Raw genomic sequence first — 21,607 nt, forward strand, 5'->3', positions numbered from 1 at the left:
ACCAGTGGAAAGGCTCCCATTGACATGTCCCCAGAAGTCTCACAACAGAGCTTTAGAAAAAGAAAAAGAAAAAAATAGCACTTAGTTTCTTTTCCTAAAATCCAGTTACTTAAGAGCACCACCCACATCCCAAATGGCAGCGCCAACCTCACAGAATATCACTAACCGCAGAGGAATGCCTGGGCACCGCTGCCCTTTCAGTGACCATTTGTGCCATGTGCAGTGCCAGGAGCTGGGTATCCGAGGGGACGCAAATGGCCCCGAGCTCCGCGAGGCCATTTTCCAGTGGGAAAGCAGTGTGTGACCGGACTGTCCACAGTGTGGGCTAAATGCCAGGAGACGTGGCTGCCGGAGGGGCCGGTGCAGGGACTCGGGCAGGAAGGAGCTGGAGGGGCCGAGGTGGGGGTGCTCTAGGGGGTGACCCAAGCTGACCGGGCAGAAGGCAGGTAGGCAGGCTTTTCTTAGAACGAAATGCGGGATTCTCAGGACAGAGGCAAGGGCTGGAATTCATTGCCCTAGAGCTGCTGGGACAGGAGGCACGTGGAGATGTGGATGGTGCCCAACCAGGCACCCAGTCCAGCGTCCCTGGCACCTACACCCAGGAAGGAAAGTGACAAAGGAAAGGACGCACCGACAGGGAGGGAAGAAGGCAGCACAGGCTGCACAGATGCCTCCAACGCCGCCCATCCCCGCACTGAGCGTCACCTCCGACTCCTGCAACCAAGCCACCTTCTCCAGAGCGAATGCTTTCACATCCCCCCTCCCACAGGCCGAGCTGGGTGCCCCAGGCCCCCCAAGTCCGCAGCCTCACCTCTGAAGCCATGCTCACCCAGAGGTCATTTCACTTTGCTGGTCGTGCAGCACTGTGCTTACAGGTGGGGATGTGGGGCCGTCAGGGGCCCCGAGACTGTGATGGGGGCGAGGGTTACTAGCCCTGCGCCCCCTCCTGGCTTCCCTCTCAGCCCCATCGATTGATCGGCCAAGCTTCGTTTTGTTTTCCTCCACCCGAGCTGAATGGGCGATTATTTAACAGCTTGTCCCCGGTTGCAATGGCACATTTTTCCTTACTCGGCAGTAGGACGCACCATCCATCACCCACAGCTCAGAACCGGGTCCGTGGCCCCCGCGCCGCCCCCACACCCACTGCAGGGGTTTCTGGAACGCAGGGCTCCCAAGGGCTCCTGGGATGCCTGGGGAAGGGACTGGAGTGGGAGGAGAAGGCCAAATGATGAAACCCCGAAACCCCTCTCAGAGCCCCCAAGGTTGGCTCCACCATAGGGGGGGGGAAGAAAAGGAAACCCCGACAGCAGGGGCCCAGCCCACCAGGCTCCTCGCCCCCACCCCAGCCCCGCAGCCCTCCTGCCTAAGGGACGGGGCGGGAGGGGAGCCGGCTCCAGATGGAGGCAGCAGAGCCACACAGAATGTCAGGCCCAAGGCCAAGATAACAACCTGCGGTCCAGCCGGCAGCGAAGGGGTGGGGTGCTCGTGGGAGGGACGCCTTCTTCCTCACGCTTCAAACCAAACCATTTATTGCGCCCCCTCAATGTGCCTCGGACAGCGCCCCACGTTCCAGCTTTGATGAGCAGGTAGCCCCTCACAGGACGCACGCAGGCAGCCTCCAGCTGTTGACCTTCAAGCTCTGGGACCCGCTCACTCACTTTAGCCATGGGAGCCCTCAAAATAATTTGGGAGTCCACAGAAGCATAAGTGTCCCAGGAAGGCTGGACAGGGGAGTGGTACTGGAAGGATGTGACTCTGGAGGAGGGCCTGGAGATGGGAATGCCAGTTGTGGTCCAGCCAAGGGCAAGCGTCGTGGGTGGGAGGGGTCTCAGCAGAGAACAGGAAAGAGCCGTTCCCACCGACATCTCAGCTGTCAGCTCGGCTCCATGGCCCACGGCCCAGTCAGGCCACTCCCGCCCAGGCGCTGCTGAGCCAGCCCAGCTCCCGGCTCTGCTCCCAAGGAGGCGGGAAGCTGCAGCAGCCTTGGTGCGCCAGCCCCAGAGGCATCCTGTCAGATTCTTGCCACTGGGGAAAGAAGATGGACAAATAAACACCTGGACTCCTAATATGTGTCTTCTGCAAAAAAAATAAGCCAACACACAAACAGGCACAGGCCCCAACAGAGTCTCCTGCCAAAACAGACCTCTGTGGGTGACGAGGCCCCTCTGGCCCCCTCAAAGCCTAGCCCTCCTGACCAGCGGTTACCCCACCTCCAGCTCTGCCAGGGACTGAGCAGTGGGTCCCTCCCTTGTCTCTGAGTGTCCCTGGCGTCTGCCCCCTACAGGGCTCACTCTGTCCTGAGGAGGTGCTGGTCCAGGAGGGGGGAGGGGAAGGGGGAAGGGAAGGGTAGGGAGAGCAATGACAGAGAAGACGAACCAAAGAGGGAGGAAGGGGGAGGAGAACCTGGGAATCAGCAGCAGCAGCAGGGAAACAAGACTAAGCTTAGTCCCACGAGCGTGGACCCATGTTGGTCTCTGCTCTCACCACTGTGCTCCCAGCACCCAGCACCGCACGGCACATAGTAGGTACTCAGCCGACATTTGTTAAATGAACAAAGAAATGAAGGAGAAGGAAGTCAAGTCTGGGTGAGCAGTACATAGTCCAGTAACGTGTATCATTAAAATTCCCAAAGGCCTCAGAAATCTTCAGAAGTCAAGCTTTGGGTTTTTGTCACATTTTATTTGTTTTAATGAAAGTACTAATATCGCTAGAGAGGTGCCTACATTCTTGTTTAATTCCAAAGGGACTCAAGAAATGGCATCTGAGAAATCCCAGGGGACTCAACTTACACATCTTAGAAATGGGCCTTCCTCCCCCCAGCACACCTTTGCTGATTCATTTCAGTGCAGCGAGAACCTTTCTGTCCTCCAGTTCTGCCTGGCAGAAAGTGAAAGAAATTCAGAGTAGTGGCAAGGATTTGCCCCAGAAACAGAGAACAGACTGGCGGTTACCAGAGGCAGGAGTGGGCGTGGGGGAAATGGGTGAGAAGGGTCAAAAAGTCCAAACTTCCAGTTAGAAGATGAGTAAGTCCTGGGGTGTGATGTACAACACCCCATGTACGGTGATTGTCGTTAATAACCCCGAACTGAATACCTGAAAGTTATTAAGAGTAGATCTTACCACGTCACACCTGTTAGAATGTCTGCTGTCAATAACACAAGGACTAACAAGTGTTGGAGGGTTGTGGGGAAAAGGGACCCCTCGCACACGGCTGGTGGGGGTGTAAACTGGTGCAGCCTCTATGGAAAACACTATAGAGGTTCCTCCAGAAAATTGAGAACAGAGCTACCAGATGACCCAGCAATCCCTCTTCTGGGTGTCTACCAAAAAATTGAAAAACACGTTAGCAAAGGTATGTGTACCCCTATGTTTGCTGCAGCATCATTCACGGTGGCCAAGACATGGACACAACCCAGTGTCTTTCGATGGATCATTGGATAAGAACGTGACATGTACATACAACAGACTATTACTCGGCCATAAGAAAGGAGGAAACACTGCCATTTGGGACAACATGGATGGATCTTGAGAGTGTCATTCTAAGTGAAATAAGTCAGATGGAAAAGGACAAGAACCGTATGACTTCACTCATATGTGGGATGGAAAACTGAAGGCAACAAAGGAACAAACAAAACAAGCTTATAGACACAGACACCGTAGGCAGTCACCGGAGAGGAAGGGGAGGTGGCGGGAAGATGAAGAGGGTAAAACGGGTCAAATATATGGTGACGGAGGGAGACCAGACCTCGAGTGGTGAGCACACGATGCAGTCTACAGAGGATGCATTATAGGATTGCTCACTTGAAACTTATATATGTTATTAACCACTGTCACCGCAATAAACAATAAAAAAAAAAGAGTAGATCTTAACAGTTCTCATCACAAGAAAGAGAACTGTAACTGTGAGGGGACGTATGTTAACTAGATCTGTTGTGGTGGTCATTTCGTAATATATACATATGTCAATCACATCCTTACGTTGTACACTTTAAACTAATACACAGTTAGATGTCGATTACATCACAATAAAACGGAAAAATGCCGAATAATGCAAGGACGTGCTACTCATTTTTCAGATCCATCAAGCTGTCCAACGCCAACACAGGTGCTCACCCCGGGAACCACACCATTAGGACCACGGAGTCCTCACTGACCCTGCCTCCCAGTTCAGCAAGGCACTGTTTTTCGCCTTTTCCTCTGAAACCCGCAACTTCCTGTGTGCCAACACCCCTTCCCCCATCTCCAGTCTTCAGTCCTCTCTGGGCACCTGTCAGGGAAGCTGGCATCTTCTCCTCAGTTTCCCATCACCCTGATTCTGCTTCAGTCTCTGCTGCCCCAAAACATAAGCCAACAACCAAATTGGAGTTTCAAATGGGACTCAAAAGTGAAACTTGCTATTTCTTTAACCAGCACATAGCGTTTCATTCCAGTAGTAAAGATTATAGGAATATGTAATATTCTGAATAAATGAACCTCCTCCTCCCATTTTTCAACCACTCTTGTAAAACCAGCTTCGTTCCTGACTCCCCTCATGCCTTATGAATCTTGACTCTAGCAAAAATAATTTGGGTTTTATTATTCTGGCATCTGGTGGGAGTCTGTGACAATTTTACTGCAGCTGTGCTTCTTCTTTTTTTAATACTGGTGAGTTTTAATAATACAGCGTACCTTTAGGTATTGTTGAACTGCTACATTATTCACCATATCTAACACGATGGGAAGGGCCTTATGTAATTTACGTGTCCTCTGCTCTGTGTTGAAAGCTCTCGAATGGAGGGGTATAATTTGGGAAGCAATTTTCCCCAAGGTCGGGGAAAGCAGTTTCCGGAGGAAAGGCTGGACACTGTGTGACCCTAGTGACAGCCAGGCTCAAGCTGGGAGCCCAGAACCCCTGCTGTGAGGCTGGGACCAGTGGCTGAGGGACTCCAGGCCCCAAACCAGAAATGTTCCCCAAACACAGGAGAATTCCAGCCCAGCTATGGCTCCTGATGAGACAGACCTGCCAAGGGCATGACCCACAGAGTTCTCGGGCTTGCCTGCCCACTCCCCTGCCCCCCTCACCAAACCACCCTGTTCCGTGTCTAGGAAATCAGTAGCCAAATGGTTAACCAGGCCTGCTTCAGACACGCAGAGACTCCGGGGCCCGACCAGAAAGCACCTTTCCTGCACTGAACACCCATCGAGTCCCCGCTATGCTGGGGACAGAGAAGAGCACGACATGGGCCTGTCCCCAAGGGGCTCGCAGTGCAGAGGGAGAGAGGACACGTAAACCGAAAATCCCAGCGGACATGGGACACAGGCTCGCACGAGCTGGCAGGCTCGATGGGGCAGACCTCACTGTTGCTCAGGGCCGTGTTCTCGGCATCTAGAACAGTGCCTGGCCCATGACAGGGGCTGGCTCCACATGTCTGAGGGACAGAAGGAACAGATGAAGTACCGATGAGAGAGCTGGGCGGAGGATGTGTGGAAACTCATCTGGAGAAGCAAGGGCTTCCCAGAGGAGGTGACCGGCCCGGAGTGAGTCTTAAGACTCCAGGAGGGAAAGGAGGAGGCAGCAGGTCCAGAGCCGGGCCGGAGGGGCAGGTGGCCTGTCTTCCGGGGAATGCAAACCACGGAGCAGGAGGTCTGCGGCCGGATACCCGGGAAGTCAGGAATCAGACCACGTAGCACCTGAAATGCCATGCCAAGGGTTTGCAAAGGCCACCTGCAGGCGTGAAGGGAGGACACTGTGCAGAATTGTGTCCGAAAGGTGCTCTGCTGCCGAGGTGGACGGAGTGGGGGTGAAGACCAAGGCAGGAATCTCGTTGGTTTGGGAGGCTGCCCCCAGCGAGCCAGTGAGAAATGAAGACCCAGAAAAGGGCCGGCGGAGATGGGTGAGTGATGGACACGACTCAGGGAAGGCGCGATGGCGGCCTCAGCTGGCCTGACAATGTGGTTTATTATATTATTCAGCCCACTGTTATCCTGTACACTTCTGGGTATGAACAACTACATAACACGATTTTTCAAGGCTAGTGGGCTTGAGTTCAGATTTGCACGTTATTCCCAGAGCGCTGCTGGGACATCTGGGGGATGCTTGGTGGGTGCCTGGGTGCTAGGACCTAAGGCTTGGGGACTGTGGCAGCCCGCCTCCAATGGCCGCTACGACCCTATGCAATGGCCCCATGCATAGGCCACTCCCATGTCACAGCAGGGCTGGTCTGTGTAACCCCCGCAACTCGGAAGAGGGACGGTGCATCGACGCTGAGCTTCGGTCATACAAGACACCGCGGCTTGGCCTTGCTCCCTCACTCTGGGAGAAGCTGACCACCATGTCACGAGAATACTCAGGCAGCCGAAGGAGAGGTCCACACACAAGGAACTCGGGCCTCCAGCCACCAGCGTGTGAGTGCGCCCTCTGGGCATGTGATGTGCTGACTTGACCTCTGGAAAGACCCTGGCCACGAGCACCCAACTACGCCGCTCCCGGATGCCTGAACCCAGAAACTATAAGCTAGGAAATAATTGTTGTTTGAAGGCACTACATTTTGGTGTGACTTATTACAGAGCAATAGATAATTAATGCAGGGATTATAAAAAATATACACATACACAGTGGCTGAAGCCACGTGCATGGATAAGACAAGTAAGGAACTGAGACGAGAGCAAAGAACAGGTGACAAGGACACCTGGGCCACAGCAGGAGTCAGTGGGCGAGAGAGAAACCTGGGAAGACGAACCAGCGGAGCCCCAAAGAGAAGGAAGACGAGATGGGCAAACCCCACAGAAGCCCACGGAGGCTGTTTCCAGAAGGAAGGATCAGACGCCTCTAAGGGACCCTCCCATCTAGATGAGACCTTTTCACTCGCTGCTTCTGATGAGATGCCTTCCGTGACCACCCAAGCTCACGTGGTCCCCACCCGAGTCCCCTGTCACTTTCTGCCGTGGCTGCCTGTTCTCCTTCATGGTGCTTGTTGCAAACTGTAATTATATTTGAATTTGTTTCCTCACTCGACCATGGTCCATGAGCGCTGGGAAATATGTTTTATTCACCACTGGAAAGCCAGCACGTGACGTGTGTGAGGCTCTCAGATGTTTGCTAGATGAATGGATGACTGAGTGAATGAATGAACGGAAAGGCCAAAACCCCGAGTCTCACCTGGTGCCCAGGTTACCTGGTGGACAAGCAATCCCGGGCAGCAGGGCCCCTTGGCATGAAGGAGAGCACAGCCGGGTTGGGGGGAAGCTGAGCAGAGAGAGAAGACTCTGGAGGTGACCCAGGGGCTCTTCCCACCCTCCTAAACCTGGGGAAGAGTCTGGAGGAGGCCCAAGCGGCCACCATGCTGCCTCCAGATAGCAACTAACCTGGAGAGCCTGTGCCACAGCATGCTACATAGTGGTGGGAACCAAGGGCACGTCCGACATGGGCCCTCAGCAGCTCCGAGTCCAGTGGGGAAGCTAGCAGGCTGATGAAGGTGTCGCCAGGGTGAGGCCGACTGTCCCCCCACCTTGCTCCCCTGCCTGAGAGGCCCAGGGCAAGTTGCCTAGCGTCTCCTTCGTCAGGAGCAGCCATGAAGGGAACTACCCCCAGCACACAGGTGGTGATGGCGCCACCTTTTGGTCCTCACCTGCAAAGCACTCGGGCCTGGCGGGAGCATGGGCACGCACTGCCATGCTTTGAACAGGTAATTACAAGACACTCTGTTTGGCACTAAAGAGGGGACACGCAGAGCGCTGTGGACACAGGAAGGGCGGAAGTGGGCTGGGGTGTGACCCACTTTCTGAAGCAATAACAGCAGAGCAGAAGCTTGAAGGAGCCAAAAAAGCAAAGCAAATACACAGGAGGGGGCTCAGATGGGGGAACCCCACAGGCTGAGGCAGGGGCCTCAGGGAAGTCTCCCCAGAGGGGCCATGGGAAGGGGCCACCAACACCACTGGGGGTGGGACAAAGGGAGGTCATGGGAAATCCAAAGCTTCAGAGAGGCGTACCTGTGTCAGAGTAGCCGGGGAGGGAGAGAAGGGGTGCAGGGAGGGGAGGAAGGGGGCGCAGGGGGTGGAGATTCAGGGAGGGTGACTGGGAAGAGGGTGCAGGACCGTAGAGGAGAGGAATGGGGGCAGGGAGATGGGAGCAGGGGTACAGGAGGCAGGCAGTGTTGGGGTCAGAAAGGCGAGGGGGGCAAAGGGGACACGTTGCAGGGAGGTAAGGGGGGACACAGGGTGGAGACACCTGGAAACTAGGCACGGGGCCGGCAGGATAACGGGGGTGTAGAAAGGTGGGGAGGGTCACAGGGGGTGCAGGCGGGAGCAAGAGTGTGGGGCCCAAGTGCAGGGAGCTGGGGAGGGGTGGGAGGGGGCTGGGTGGGAGGCACTCAGGGCGGGTCAAGCAGCCTGGGCAGCGCTGGTAGCCGAGCAGCCACGATCAGAAGCTGTTCCCATGTATGTCCCGTGCTGGTGTGTGCACGGCGACACACGGCATTTGGTTACAGGATTTTGACGTTGAACAGCCACCATTTTCCCAACACTGGCTTTTCATCACGAATGGAGGGGACTGACCTTAGTAGGATTCTAATTTTGGGGAAGTGGAGAGAAACGGAGGGGGTGAGACTAGAGAAGCCTCGCGTTCCCTCTCCTTTCGCCAGGACTGGCTTTTCAGGGTGGGGCGGGGGCTGGCAATGAGAGGGGCCCTGGAAGGTCAGAGGGGAGCTGTCGCCCCGGGTCATAAAAGCCAGCGGGCCTGGGCCCACCCCTTGGCTTGACAGGTGCAGGAATGACGCCTCCGCCCAAGGTCCTCTTTTGGACCCGAGGTCCCCACTAGCTGAGACTGCCATGTCAGCTGCACACCCAGGGGCCGGGGCTGCCCACAGCCTGGCTGTGTGTCTGGGGGGGGGGGGGTTAGTGCTCCTTTCCTAGGGCCGCAGCTCCCTCCCTGGACAGAGCACACCCGCCCACAGTTCCAGCCTGAGACAACTCAGAAACAGTTACGTGTTTTACAAATATATATATTGCCAGGTACCGTGACATTTGCTTTGCACAAATATTCTGAGAGAATTCCCCAGAGGGCCCTGCTCTGGGAGAATTCTAGCCACAGGGAGAAAGCTGTCCTGGTCCTGTGGGCACCTCCTCAGCTGTCCCCATCTCCCCAGCGCAGCAGGCGAACTGGGACAGACTGCAGCAAGGGGGCGGAAGGCCGAAGCCGCGAACAGAAGGATTCTTGGCAGGACACCTAACCCTACCCATGGCAGGGCGGCAGTCCCTCCCACGCACGGTCTCAGGTGCTCACAGACCGTCACGGGAACCGGGATGCCTATCTGCCCCATCCCCCCCACCCCCACCCCCAGGCCTGGGAGCGCTCCAGGACAGCCCTTGCCATGTGGAAGGTCATGGACATCTCCTGGTGACCTGAGTCCGGCCTGCGTGAAGGAGGGGGCTGAGCCCATGACCCGGCCCAGCCCCTTCCGCCTCGGACTCCTCTCCTGGCTGCCTGCCCCTCCCAGCCAGGCCGTGGACTCCCAGGAGCTGGGCTCTCTCAGGCCTGCGACGGTCAAGGCCATCATGAGAGCCCTGCTCAGATCGAAGCTTACGTCCTGGTTCACCTGCCTACCCCGCGTCACCCGACCCAGGTGCTTCAGCACCCCCATGCCAAAACAAGAAACTTTCTGGAAAAATGGGAAGTTCTGTATCTCAATTTAGGTGATGGTTATACAGGTACATACATTTGTCAACGCTCCTTGAACTCTAGTAAGACCTATACATCTCACAGTACGTAAATTACTCTGAATTTTTAAATTAAAAAAGAAACCCAGCTCCTGGACTGACGATGGATCTTGAGTCAGGCTGCTCTCGGGTCCCTAAGGCGGCCGACCAGCCGGCTAGTCTTTCGATTGGCCAGACTCAGCCACAGGAGCCCAGTCAGTATGTCTGGGAAGAAGCAATAATCAGTGTAACGATACCAGATACCACGTGCGTCCCACACTCGGGGCTGGGAGCCCTGCCCTGGGGCTTCCATCAGCAGTGGCAGGAAGGCCACAGCCATCAGCTCTCCTGCAGCGAGAAGAGAACGGGAGGAGGCGGGTGCTGGCCCCCCACTGGCCGCCTTGCGCGCAAGGAGCAGGCACTGGAAGCAGGCCTGGTCTCCACTGCTTAGTGCCAGGTGGGGTGCATACACTGCACACAGCGCTGGTGGCACGCAGGGGTGTGGCACACCTGCGGCTGCTCATGCCCCTCTGGAGCACAGTGGCACCCCATCAGCCACCAAACACCCAGCATCTGCCCAGACATGCCCAGGTCCAGAGAGGTGCCTGCACGACTCCGAGGCCCCCCCTCCCTCTGGGAGTGACCAGACCCTGGTCTTGGTCTGCCCCCCCCCACACCGGAAGCAGCAGATGTTACGCCTGGGAGGGCTCAGAAGGGTCACGACTAGGACAGTTGTTGACAATGAGGAACAGACAAGAGTGGACGGGAAAGGGGCAGGACGGGAAGCAAAGGCCACCACAACCCACCCCCCCTCCCATTCTGCTTCCCTTGCCCACCTCCTGCCCTGTCTTCTGAGCGTGAGGGACAGGCCACGGTCTGGCAGAGACAGCGCCTCTACACCAGCCCAGGCCGACTGGGACGCTGCTATGACCTCCAGTCTGCTCTCCCTGAGGGATCCTGGCCACGTCTGCCTTCCTAGGACCATGTTTTCCTTCTGAGCTCCTTGGGGTGGCATTCTTATAACCCAGCAGATGAGATCTGGCTCATGGGAAGCTCCAGAGGACAGGAAATCTCCCAGGCACAGCCAGGCTTGGTGAAACTAGGAGGACACATCAGAAAGAGGCTAAGGTCACCCGCTAACCTGCCCATCTGCCATCTGGCCATCCACCCACCCACAAAGTGAGGGGAGGAGAAGGCCCAGGACAGGGGCAAGGCCTGGACTGTGGCGCTGCAAAGACTAAAAGGTACAACAACCGGGCTTGGGAGTCAGACAAACCTCGACTGAAATGAAATCCTGGCTCCCCTGGCATTGTCCCTGGGCAAATTACATAACCTTTCTCAACCCCATTTTGCTCACCTATAAAGTGGGGTAATAGTAACTGTCATATTGGGTTACTATAAGGAACAAATAAGATCGTGTTCACCGACTGCTTAGTCTGGTGACGGTCCGTGGAAAGCACCAAACATACGGTGGCGACCATCGTCTCCTCGCCAGCTATGGTGGGCTCAGCTGCCCATGGTCTGGAGTATGGACTCTGCCTCCCGAGCTTCACATTCTTCACCAATTGACGTTGCAGTTCTTCCTACTGAAGAGGTGGGGTCCTGTTTGCCACCCTATACTCGTGTGAGCCTGTGACTTGTTTGGCCAATAGGATGGGGCAGAAGAGATGGAAAGCCATGTCCAAGCCGAGGCCAAAGGCAGCCTTGCATCTTCCTACCAGTTCTCCTGTGCCTCTGCTGTTGCCACGGGTGGGCTCTCAGTCCCAGGACGGGGATGGAAGGCAGAGTGGCCCCAGCTCAACTCAGCCTGGAGCAGAGCCACCGCGTCAATCTGCAGACCCACAAGGGCGCCCAGCCACCATCAGCTGACCCCCCACTACCCACAGACTTGTGAGCAATAAAAAGAAAGAAGAGTTGTTTAAGCAATGGACTTGGAGATAGTCTGTTAGGCAGGAATCGCTGAGACCCTCTGCCCTTCCATTTCCCCCTCCCCTCCTCCTTTATATCAGACATTCTGGGACTGCTGGTTATGTCGCTCCTAAAAGCCGAAGGAAAGGCTTCTGCAAGCGGATCACGTGAAGCCTCACTTCCCTGCCAACAGCCCGTGTCCTCATTGGAAACAGGAAGTGACATCACAGCTCACAGCCCAGGCAGAGCACTGACCACTGCGGGAGTTCAGGTCGGCTGTCCATGGCCTGGAAATGCGGGCGCCGATGCAGCAATCTGTCTGTCTACCTGTGTGTGTCTGTCTGTTTACTTGGAATGCAAGGTAACAATTTTCATAATCTCTGGGGAGTGGACTCTCGGATGGTGCGAAGAATGAAAATTTGTCGTGGAAACTGTTGCTAAGAGGCGATCAGGACTGTGACAGGGGCACCACAGCCCTTTCCTGCAGGCCCGTTGGGAGCCGACACCATCCACTTGCCGTAAATCACTCCTACTTAGGCCCAGTGCGGAGGGCTCACAGGTCAGTCTTCCATGGTTATGACCACAACGAGAACTGGGTCAAACCTCAAGGTGCTGTCTTCCTCTGAGCCGCTAAACGCACAGGAGGGTGGGTAGCAACACACCCTGGCCCACGCGACTTGCTCTGAAGACAGGCTCGCCAGTCAAGTGGGTGGGCTCCGGACACCCCGCCACACCTCCACCTGGTGCTGGAAGGTCCTGGGCGCTTCATCCGCTGCCATCAGAAGACTCTCTGGCCTCTGCAGCACTCAGGCCATTCCTCACGGCTACCAGAGAACAGAGACGTCCCACAGCTTCAGGAAGCTGGACCCACTGGGGACAGGCCACTCGTGTTTCTGAGTCCCCTCTGCCGACTTCCCGTCATCAACAGCCACGAGTTGGAACCTGTAAGCGCCGAGGGGTGGAGGACTCGCTGCAGCTCAGCCTCCCCCTCCCCCCAGGGGTCCTAGCATTTAACTGTCGCAGACACAATGCCAATACCTTGAATTTGCATAACGTGCCCTTCTCCTCATAAATTACTGATTTGTATTCCGTGCGGGCGCACACACCCTGCCTGGAACCCATCCTTCAAAGCCTCACTGTCAACAGGCTTCAAATTGGACCCATCATCTCAGGTTATAGAGTATTTATAAAGTGACCTGTCCCATCACTTGGAGTTATTCTCCTCTCAAGGGAGGGGGGAGGGAAAACGGGGGGAGGGCTACTTAAAGCAACAAGATTTTCTTCCAGAGCTGACTTCATTTTCTATTTATATAACAGTCACTATTAAAATGGTGGGTGGGGTGTGTTGGCAAAGCCGTGGACGTGCCAGTGTCACTCAGCCAGGGTGAAGTGGGCGGAGCCTGGAAGGTCAGAGAACCCAGTCGTCACCCCTATTCACAGGCCATGTGACCACTGGGCACGTCCCAGGGAGGCTCGGTGACGACCTCGGTGCCTTCATCTGCAGACGAGGGCCAATGTAAGCTGTCTGCAGGGTGGGGGAGAACAGGTGAGATGCGCTACCTGCAAGGGCTTTAGAAATGTGAAGCTGTGTTCTGACACGTGCTGCAGCATAGCTGGACCCTGAGCACACGATGTTCAGTGACACAAGCCACATACAGAAGGACAAGTACTGCATGGTCCCTCTTAGGTGAGGTCCCTACAACAGGCAAGTCCATAGAGACAGGAAGTGGTGCCAGGGGCTGCGGGACGGGGAGTGGGGACCTAGTGTTTCAAGGGGACAGAGTCTCTGGTTAAGAAGGTGAAGATATTCTGGAAATAGTGGTCACAGTTGCACAACAACAGGAATGTACTTACGACTGAACTGGACACTTAAAAATTATTAAAAAGGTCAATTTTATGTTATGTATCTTTTACCACAATAAAAAAGTGTTTTGAATGTGTAACTCTTATAAAAAAGCAAACTGATATTATAATCCTTTGCCTCTAAGCCCAATAAGAACGTAGCCTTTTGTGACCATTCCAGCTCCCACTTCCAACCTGGAACCCGACCCCCATTCAGGCAGTGAGGTCTCCGTGGCCCCAAGAGCTCAAATCTCCCCTTTCTGTCCTCTGCTGCTGGTGACTCCTACCTCCCTTCCCCCACGTCTGGCTCAGCCCTAAAAAGCACCGGTTTCTGCTCCCATCGCAGAATCCAGATGCTGAGAGGGGAGGCCCGTCCGCCCTCCCCCTTGTGCACTGCGTCCAGAAAGGTCTTCCAGAAACAACACGCCACCGCCCTGGCCAAGCTCTCCTGGCGTTGCACAGGGTCCCCTGGAAAGTCCCTTCTGACAAAGCAAACAAACCAGATCCCTTGGCCTACAGCTGGCACAGGCCACCGAGAGTGTCTGCCAGCCTCTGGAGCTGCCCAAAGAAACACCACAAACGCCTCATGTATCATTTTACATTTTCTAGTTGCCACGTTTTCAGAAAAATTACTTAACACAATAGATTCAAAATATCACTTGCACATGGAATCCATATAAAAATCATCGATGAGAGATTTCCTATTCTCTGTCCTGCGTTAGTCCTCGGGCCCACGTACATTTCACACTCACAGCACACCTCAGCCCAAACCTGCCACGCTCCCAGTTCCCAGCAGCCACGGGTGGTCGTGGCCACCATACTGGATTGTGCCGCTCCATGTCCATGGTGGTGGGATCCACTGTGTCTGCACTGGGCCACCAGGAAAATCGGGTAAGAGGGGGGAGGGCTGACCTACCCAAGAGCTGACCGGCCTGATTCCCACACACGCCTTCACGCGTGCAGTCAGAACGCAAGCTCTCCAAAGGCAGGCGCTTGCCTCACAGAATCCAGAAGGGTACGGGGTTCAACGGGAGCTCCTGGAGCAGGACAGAGACATAAACCCTCATGCAGAGTAGACCCAGCACAGCCCTTTGCTCACCTGGACCCCTCACTCACACTCACCTTCGGGACTTGAGTCAAGGAGAGAGGAAGGGCCAGTGAGGGTGCGGGGACCCCTCTCCTTAAGCTCCTCGGCTCCCTCCCCTGACAGGGCCCTAGGGCTGGAGCTGAGGGACCGCATCAGCCCCAGCCGGGGTCGCCTGCATGTGTAACTGCCAGGTCACTTAAGCTTTCGTAGCTTGACATGTCCCCAATCAACACTGCGGAGAGGGAAGAGAAGGAGCCGTGGTCACAGTCATTTACACACATATGTGAAAACCGAGGCTTCTCCCTCGCGGTCAGAACATGGACACCACGGAGGCCACGAGCTCAGGGGCCACCACTGCAGGGGCCATCACTGCAGGGGCCACCACCGCAGAGGCCACCACCACAGAGGCCATCGCAGAGGCCACCATGACAGAGGCCACGAGTGTGTAGTGCAGTTCACGTGTTGTCAATGTGCTGCATTTTGTCACGACACTGTGACAAAGGAGAACAACGTGGGTGGCTCAAGTCCACGGAAATCTGTTCTGGCCCAGAAGGAGACCAGAAGTGTGCTGGAGCTCCCCGGGGCTGAGATCAGGTGTGGCGGGGCCAGGTCTCAGCACACAGCCTAGGGGAGAGCCCGCTGCCCGCTTCTCCCAGCTGCTGGCGGCCCCAGGGGCCCTGGCTTGTGGCAGCACCACTGCCACGTGCGCCTCCCCCTCACCTGACCTCTCCTCCATGGCCACCTCCATGGTGGTCACACGTCGTATAAGGACATCTAAATTGCATCTGCGCCCACCCAATAACACAGCGGGTGTCTCCATCTCAAGACCCTTCAGTCAGTCACATCTCACAGTGTTCTGCCACGTGAGTAACACTCACAGGTTCCAGGACGATGCCTGGGTCTCTTCTGGGGGCCGCGATTGAGCCCACCCCAGGTCTGCGCCTAAGACAAATGTCAACATACATACACGTGAGGATTCGGTCAGCTTGGACAGGATTAGTTTCCTTCCCAGGTGACAAAGCTGGCCACGTGCCATGAGGAAACAGTTCCTGGGAGGTACCAGCTTTGCCTGGTGAAGGCCAGTGCCCAACAAGGTGAAGCACGGCTGGCCGGGCAGCTGCTGCCCAGTGTACCCACAGCTCGGGAACCTGAGACCAGGGTGGGGACAGAGGCTCGTCGATATGCAGGGACAGCCACCCGAAAGCTGTCCGAGCGGCAGCGCCTGACTTGGAATCACCAAAGTGCTCTGTGATCCCAGCGGGCAGCACTGCCACCGCCACCACTGCGGGCAAGCGTCTGCGGAAGGCACTGTCGGGGCCCCACCATGCCCTTCACCCTAACACTTCGGTGCACACCAGCCCATTCCCCAACGTCCATTTCCAGGGACCACTCCCAGTACTGACTCTTCATCAATCAGAATCCAATCCGGAAGGCGAAACCACACATTATTTTGTGTCAAAATCACAAGGGATGCTTAACATAAAAAATTATTAACTGTTACAGGGACTCGAGGGACAGGGATTGGCTAGTGAGAGGGGAAGAGAATGTGCTGAAAAATACAAGAGCAGATCCTACGATCAGCCATTACTCCTGGGTCTGAGATCAGAAGGCAATGTCCCACCCATACCCCAGGCTAAAATCCAGATGTGTTTTGGAAAGGGCACAGCTGTGTACCTGCCTGGGGGCTCTTCTGTCTGCCAGGGCCTGAATGCCAGAAATGCCTGGGCATCACCACCCCGGAGCAGCCTCGCCAACCAATGGCAGAGGGCGGTATATGCAGAGCCCAGCCCCTCCTTTGGTGGGAGAGCCCTGGGGAGCAAGTTCACACGGGCTCCCCGAGTCCCATGGGATAAGCAGCCATGGGCCCCTGCCCACTACCCCGCTCCCCTTCATCCCAGCACTGCTTGCCCTTGAATACTTATCCCAGCGTCTGTCGGGAGGGCCCAGCTGAGACACAGCCACGGTCAGAACACCAGGGAGGCCCCAGCCACCCAGCAGGAGCACAGGCAGACACTCCTGGAGGCATCTGGGACTAAGGGGACGCGAGGAGGTGACCACTGGGCAGCGCTGGGTCCCTCAGATGACCTCAGGAACTGACACTGAGGATTCTGACAATGACATTGATCCGTGTCATTGCTGTCTATTAAGCGTTTCCTAAACGCTCGGAGAGGTGCTGGGCGCTCTCCCACCATGTTTCAGCAAATCCATGAACCAAGGGAGGTGCTGCCATGGCCCCCATTTCATGGCTGAGGAAGCCGAGACCTAGAGCACCACTTGGCCAAGGCCGCACCACTGGTGAGAGGCAAGAGGGCCTGCAGTCCTGGCTGCGCCCCCTCCCCTCCCCTTAGCCAAGCAACTACACATGCTTACGGCAGACTTTCTATAGTTCCCACGCTACGGAAGAAGACAACCAAGGGAAAATAGGTACGTGAGGAAGGACAGAGAAGCCCAGGTGGGAACAGGGAATAGGGAACAGGGACATGGTCCCTGCAGAGCGGGGATGGCAAAGGAGCGACACCCACCACCGCAGCCCTAGGCTGCCTTCCAGCAGAGCAACTTAGAGCAGGAAGCACAGGCAGGAGGGTTGGGAGTGGGAGGGCCCGAGGGCGCCAGTTTCCCGGCCAGGCAGGCAGAACTGTACGACCCTTCTGAGGACACGGAGAAGATACAGGACTCTCAGCTGTCCCTTAGCTCCCGAGATCACTAAATCATGAATCACGGGGACGGTGGAGGAGCTGCTGCATGGCCATCTGTCAGGGGAGCTGGAAGCAGGTGCCCGCTGGGCAGGAAGCTGGCCCGGGTGACCTCCATGTCCGGGCCCATCCTTGGGTTCCAAGTGTCAAACGTCGAAGCAGAAAGCCAGTCAGACCCATGTCCCAGGGGCGCTTCCCCAGCCCGCAGAGCGTCTCGGAGGTGGGAGGGGCCATGTCGAGGCAGTGAGGACAGAGGCGCTGTCCCTCACTCCGTCCTCTTTGTCACAGGCTGCAAAGCTGGGGACGGGGCAGGGACCACATCCACCAGCTCAGCACGTCTTGGCAGGACAAAAGCATTGGGTCACTGAGACAAACGGATTAGCAAGGGAGGGTGACGAAGCATGATGCCCGCTCCCTACGCTGCCCAGCGGAGGGCCGGAGACCCCTCTCCAGGGCCCGGGATGCAGAGGATGGAAAGTCTGTAGGCTCCCCCAGCAGCCACGCCAGCACGGGAGCCTGCAGTGGGCTGGGCTGTCACTGGCTGTCATGCTGCTGCCTGAGCAATTAAAGAAACCCCATCCCCACCCCCAGGAGGGGCCAGCAACCATCAGGCAGGCGAGCTTCAGATTCTGAGGATGTTTCTGCTCATTGTGACACCAATTCCCTGACCCAACTGCCTTCTGGCTTCCTTCACATTAACGGCCCCCGAGGCAGGATGGGCCCACGAGGTGACAGGGCCTTGTCCCCACTGTCAGCAGAGCCTGGGACCAGCCTCTTGCTTTCCCGAGCTCCAGGCAGAGTGGGCAGGGTCCTGGTCAGAAGCACTGAGCTGACCTCTCTGGCCCTGAGCCTCAGTTGTCCCAACTGTAAGGATGGCACTGCATTAGGTAATCAGCAAAATCCCTTCCAATCCTCCTGTTGGGCTTGAAAGCCTGGAAAAGGAGGCATTGCCAGGTAATTTCTACTGAGCATATGTTACTTTTATAATCAGAGAAAACCAAACTTTACGACAGGAGTAAGTGGAAGGGACACCCATAAAATTACCTCTGGTCCCCACGTGGTGGTGCGAACGGCCTCACACAGCTCGGGGAATGGCCAGAAGTCAGCCCTGCCGGTTGCCCTGCCGGTCAGCCAGCCACATTTCCAGCGGTGGACAGAGCAGCAGAATCGCCTGGTATGAACGGAGGTACCACAGAAAAGCCGCCAAGCCCGTCCCACAGGCAGGATGACCGTGACCATGTCGCAGCAGCCCAGGAGGCCTCCCTTCCGACCCCAGGGGGGCCTGCCACGCCCGCCCTCACTCTCCACAGTGGCCCACGCTATGCCCACCACCCAGCCTGGCCAGCAGCGAGGACGCGTGGGAGGGAGCGAGTTTCGCTGCCACTGCTGGCAGCTGGCCACCCCACCCTCGGGTGACGTGCTCATGTCTATGCACCACCAGCCCCGCCACGTCCCATGACCTTGGCATTTGGGGCCACGGGGGAGACACGTGTGTGTGCACAGCCATTCCATCCGATGCATCAATTAACATTCCCTGCGCAAAGCTGGGGCTGTAATTACAGCGAGTGATTAACGGCCGAGGTAGCCTGTCTCGCAGGGAGCAGATTAACGGCAGAGGTTGGGAGCCTCGTTCACCTCGGAACCACTGGTGCCTCTTAAACAGGGGCCTGGCGCCCCGGTAGCTGGTGATTAATGGCAGGGATGAGAGTGGGGACATTTTCCTGGCACCCGCCACCGAGCTTTTTCCTCTTGGCCGTCACCATTCTGGCCAGGACCTGAGTGAGTACCTGGGAACCCTGGGGAGGGGCGGGCCTTGCTCCACTCCCCACCCCCCAGCCAAGTCCACATGGGCCACGTGTCAGGAGCCGAGAGACTGCGCCCCTTCACCAAACAAGTAGCATCTGTGGCTGTCCCTCCCCGCCCCTCCCCTGCCCAGGCAACACTCAGGGCCACTCATAGGGAGAGGCTCTTGCCAGGACTGTCACCATCCAGCAAAGGTACCAGGTCATCAGAACACCTGCTCAGCTGGCAGAGGGGGAGGAGGCGTACGTGGTCGGAGCAGGAGTAGGACCCCCGGGGCGAATGGAGTGTTTGCAGGCACACACACGTTCTCACATCCACGCAGATGAAATGGCACTTGTGCGCGCACGCCGCGGGCTGACATGCAGCGCCAACCTCACCCATTCACTCAGGTATTAAACTACCTGTGTGAGAGGCTGGGCACACACAATAGGGTCGAAGTCCTGCCCAAGGGGCTCTCTGTCTTGGAGAGGAAGAGGTCACAGAAACTCGGTGAACGCTCGAGGGCTCTGAAGGCGAGGCCTGCACAGGGAGCCCACTGGTCACCAGGTCTGCCCTCAGGGGGATGGGGCGGGACAGGCGGTGACTCCGCGATGGAAAGCCCGCTAGGCATTTATGTCCGGTCGCATGTTGGATGCACGTCAGCGTCGCACACGGCCGCCGTGGCCATGCCCCAATCTTCCCGTGGCCCCCAGCCTCACAGGGAAACAGCACTGCAGGGTGGCCAAGGGCCAGGCCTCGCCACCACAGTGCAACCACTTACTAGCTGTGTGGCGCCTGGCAGGCCACGTGATCCCCTGAACTTCACGTCCTTGCCTCTCTCTTTGACTGAAGTCACAGGTGGGTGGAGGGGTCCGGGTGAGCAAAGGGCTGTGCTGGATGTAGCTCGGATGAAGGGAGGCTTTTGCGTCCCTGTCCTGGTCCAGGAGTCCCCGTTGAATCCCGTACTGGGAGATTCTGGACCAGCAGGCACACAACGCACTCAGCACTGGTCCAGATGACCACTCGCGCGTGCCGGGCACTGCACTCAACTGTGTGCACCCATTACCTCACCGCGCCCTCGCGTCAACCCATGAAGTAGGTTCTAGAACCGCCCCAGCTCACAGACCAGGAGGCCACCTTTGCACAGCTGCACACGTACTCCAGACGCTCTGAATCAGTGAGGCCCACACGTCTCCCTCTTCTTTCCAGAAACCTGGCTCTCGTCAAGACGCTCACTGCAGAACCTCAGCCAGGGTCTCCTCCCCAGACCAGCTTTGAGCCCGATGCCCAGAGCCAAGAACCCTTTCCGAGATGACAGAGCGAGCGAGTCCTGGCCAGCCAGGAGGGTCAGCTGCTGCCGTGGCAGCCGGCAGTCCCCAGGCGTGACAAACGTTCAACACAACAAATGAAGAAAAATGAACTATTTCCACTGCCTAAAATACTCCCGTCCCCTCAGGGTTTAAGATACAAAATAGGAAGGGACAGGCATTGAATTGAGAAGCATGTCATCAGCCCTGCCACCCCTCCCCCATCGTCTACCTTCCCCAGGGCTCCCATTTCCCTGGAGTCTCCCCTCCCAGCCGCCCCCCTGGGCACACGAGCCCCCCCACCCCCACCTCATCCCAAGTGCGAGGCTGTGAAGCTGATTGTGGAGAGGGCCCCTGGCCGCACAGTGGGAATGAGGTGGGGGAGAGGGCTGTCCAAACGGAGGGCAGTCAGCCCGCCCGCCGGGCACATAACAGAGCTCATGCCTGAGGGCACCACGCGCGATCTCATTGGGACCTAAGAAAGGCATGGGCGCACACCTAAACCCGCGGCCAGTCCCGCTGGCAGCCCGTCTGCCCGCCCGCCCTCCAAGCCCCGCCCATCTTCTTCCTGCTCAATGTTAAGGCCTCCGAGTCGCCATGAGCAGCCCTCCCACTTGCCACCTGTGTCCCGTCTACCACATTTATTATGCCCGTCCTCGTGCCAGGCCCTGGGGTACAAATGAGAGGTTTCTGCCCCCACAAACTAGTACATCGGCCAGGACGATACACATGGAGACGCAGAAGGCAGCGACCTGTTACCTGAGTGACCACTCCTTTTCCAGGTCACGCCCCTGCCCCGGGACCACGGTGAATGCCCCCAACAGGGCTGGATGCACCTGCAGCTTACGCCTGGCTGGCTTCTCACGAGTTAGACAGAGCAATGCAGGTGACTTCTCATGGCTCCAGACAGAGTTTCCAGGCACAGTGGCTTCTTGCTGCCACTGGTGAGGATGAAGGAGGATGGTGAGCCCCAGGCAGTGTCGGGTAATGTAACAGAAACATGACAGGCTCTGGGACCCAGAAGACGTGGGCCCAGGGCTTGGTGTGGTCCTTCCAGAGGGACTCAGACCAGATCCCTGACCTCCCTCCTCCTCAGTTTCCCCATCTTCTCCTTAGGGGTCTGTCCTGAGGGTTCAATGAAGCTGTTGCAGAAGAGCTGCTTCATGAATATTTGTGCCCGGGCCAGAGTGACCTCAGCTCAAGGTTGGAAAGAGCCAGAATTCTGCGTGAGCCCCCACATCAGAGTCACCCAGGGGGGCCATGAGGGCCCCCCTCTTGGGCACACTGCTGAGACGGGCCCGGGGACCAGACATGAC

The 21,607-nt window shown here is 56.9% G+C and overlaps 1 protein-coding gene across 6 annotated transcripts in view; it reads right to left on the reverse strand.

The window, feature by feature from the left end:
- Positions 1-21,607, reverse strand: part of RBFOX3 (RNA binding fox-1 homolog 3) — a 362,978-nt gene that overhangs the window by 274,932 nt on the left and 66,439 nt on the right. The gene's annotated exons all lie outside the window — the stretch shown is intronic.

The sequence above is a fragment of the Rhinolophus sinicus genome, chromosome 12 (assembly GCF_057876585.1).
Source record: "Rhinolophus sinicus isolate RSI-liver-muscle chromosome 12, RSI-T2T, whole genome shotgun sequence".
NCBI classification, from domain to species: domain Eukaryota; kingdom Metazoa; phylum Chordata; class Mammalia; order Chiroptera; family Rhinolophidae; genus Rhinolophus; species Rhinolophus sinicus.